This window comes from Engraulis encrasicolus, chromosome 17 (assembly GCF_034702125.1).
Source record: "Engraulis encrasicolus isolate BLACKSEA-1 chromosome 17, IST_EnEncr_1.0, whole genome shotgun sequence".
Lineage (NCBI taxonomy): Eukaryota > Metazoa > Chordata > Actinopteri > Clupeiformes > Engraulidae > Engraulis > Engraulis encrasicolus.
In genome coordinates, this window is record NC_085873.1 from 30,682,999 (window position 1) to 30,686,260 (window position 3,262).

Genomic DNA, 3,262 nt, shown 5'->3' on the forward strand with positions numbered 1-3,262 from the left:
TGGTTACTCATAGTCTTCCGAGAGGAAGTCTTACAGGAGGACACCTGGCCGCATTCCTTTCCATCTGTCTGTGCAACCCCTACACCACCACTCGCCATTTACAGCTCACTGTTTATTTTGTTTCGTCAGCACCTGACTCTCAAAGCCAAGGCACCTTATCAGTGTTTGCAGTCTGTGGGAACTCATGTGTCACGTAAGTAGATGCAGTGACCGCAGCCAGAGGTACAGCATGCCTTGGAGTTATTCAGTCCAGTTCTTCTGGGGTGGGCAAAAATAATATTGAAATGAAAATCAAGGTGAAGTTGATACTACATATTCAGTTTGATAAAAAGGCAAATAGAAATCAAAGGATTATAGACAGTAGTGTGTGTGTGTGTGTGTGTGTGTGTGTGTGTGTGTGTGTGTGTGTGTGTGTGTGTGTGTGTGTGTGTGTGTGTGTGTGTGTGTGTGTGTGTGTGTGTGTGTGTGTGTGTGTGTGTGTGTGTGCGTGTGATCTTGTGTCTTTATGAATTTTCCTGTAAAGTGGCTTTGAGTACCAAGAAAAGCGTTACATGAATCAGATTTATTATCATGGTTCTTATTCTACTGTTTGATGACGTTTCGTCTTTACGTTGGAAGCCGAATTCTCTTTCGTATGGCTCATTTGACCAACAGAGCCATTCAGAGTGACAAATGCCTGTTAAATGCAATAGTTGTGAAAGTGAAAGCCCATTGGGAAACTCCAACTCCCATTGTCATTGTGACACAGCACTCCACAGCACACAAGTGAACACTGCACACTGCACACAATGAAATTGCATTTATGCCTCACCTGTGCAAGGGGGCAGCCCTCAGTGGCGCCCCATGGGGAGCAGTGCGGTGGGACAGTACCATGCTCAGGGTACCTCAGTCATGGAGGAGGATGGGGGAGAGCACTGGTTGATTACTCCCCCCACCAACCTGGCGGATCGGGAGTCGAACCGGCAACCTCTGGGATGCAAGTCTGACGCCCTAACCGCTCACCCATGACTGCCCATGTTGTATAGGCCTAGTCCATGTACCTGTAAGTCCACAAAACAAATTCAAGAAGTGCTGCTCACCCTCCTATGGGTTGATGAACTACATAAATGAAACTTTCTGAATATTGGAAAAAAACCCTACACACCATCTAAGACAGGCACCAAGAAACTAACCATTACCTCCCTACAGACTCCAGTGGAATGAACACGGCGTCTGGTCTTCTGTTGATGGTCCGCAGCTTGGTTATGTCTCCCGAGCTTCAAGGGCAACGTATTGCCTTCAGGGTCAAAGGTCATGTGACCACCCTCGGGGTGAAGATACTGAAACTGTATACAAAGGCATAGATGACTGCACACTGAGCACAAACAGGAGGCATTGCATGCACACAGAAATAGAGCTTGAAAGTCCCGCCCCTTAGTTCCGCATTTCACGGGACCTAAGCTGACCATCTAACAACATGGTAGGGAGTAAATATCCTCCGATCTCAGTCATTACATGCGCTGGGCTAGAAATATGCTGTTTAAGAGGCTAGATAAAGATTATTCATGCAGAAGTATCAATGTTTTATTCCGAGGCCGTCTGCATGAAAAATGTGAAGAAACACAGCTTTCTAAAAAGTGTAGGGGTTCGTACGAAAAATTAAAAAAAAATATCAGAAACAACATATGTGGAGCTCGTGGCACAACTCGAAGGGGATCGAAATATAATTTTAATGCCGCCATTGGATTACATGCTACGATTTTCGGCTAAAAACGCTGTTGAGGTCCCATGAAATCGGGGGAAGTGACGTCACTTTCAAGCTCTATGCAGACAGACAGGCAGACAGACAGACAGACGCACGCACGCACGCGCGCACACACACACACACACTCGGCAGGAAGGTTAGCAAATACTTTTGGTAATATAGTGTATCTATATAATTTCACTATATACACTATGTATCTTACTTTATTCATATGACATACTTCTTGAATGCCAGTGTACATGTAGGTATTTGCTATATGAGTGCTAGTGGACCGTACCAAATGGCTCCAAGTAAAGACCTCATATATTTGGTACAACTAAAATGGCACTACTTTATGTGTCTTCTTCTGTATTTATGTACAGGTATGTATGCTACTGGACACCTTAATTTCTCTCGGGATTAATAAAATACTCTACTCTTCTCTACTCTACTCTATTCTACTCTACTCTACTGTGTATGCATGCTAGTGTGTGTGCACACACATACACACTCGGACATACAGTACACAGAATCTGTGTCGCACATAAACAGACACACAGAGACAAACACACACACACACACACACACACACACACACACACACACACACACACACACACACACACACACACACACACACACACACAGAGACACACACACACACACACACACACACACACACACACACACACACCACACACACACACACACACACACACACACACAGACACACACACACACACACACACACACACACACACACACACACACACACACACACACACACACACACACATAGAGAGAGCCTCAAACTGCAGTGTTCAAACAGATGCACACAAAACAAAAGCAAATAGGACTGAGTAAATGTGGTTACAAGAAACATCTCCCTTAATTTCTTCTTTTTTAGAAATGTGGTGTTGTGGCATGTTGTGGTTTTACCCCTAAAAACATTCCTAGTTCTTCCCATCATAGCACACAGACGTGTCTGTAAAAGCATGTTGCGCAGCCTTTGGACTTAAGCACTTTTCTTTTGTCCTCACTCTCGGTTGGGTCAGCCCTCCCCTCACCCTCCAGTCTTTGCATGCAACCCATAAAAAGCCTAATTCATCAAAGAGCTATGAGTAGGAGGATTAGAGCCTTGGGAACTAGGTAAGGAGTGGACGCACACACACACACACACACACACACACACACACACACACACACGCTCGCACACACACACAAACAGGTGCATACGTAGGCCTATGTACATACACACACATGCACGCGCACACACACATGCACACACACGCACAAACACACACGCACACACACACACACACACATACTGGCAAGCACACACTCGCACACACACAGAGAGACACACACACGCACACACACTCACACAGACACAGACACACACACACACACACACACACACACACACACACACACACACACACACACACACACACACACACACACACACACACACACACACACACACACACCTCCCTTTCCTCACGTACCTCACGGACCTTTCAGCCATATCATGTAACA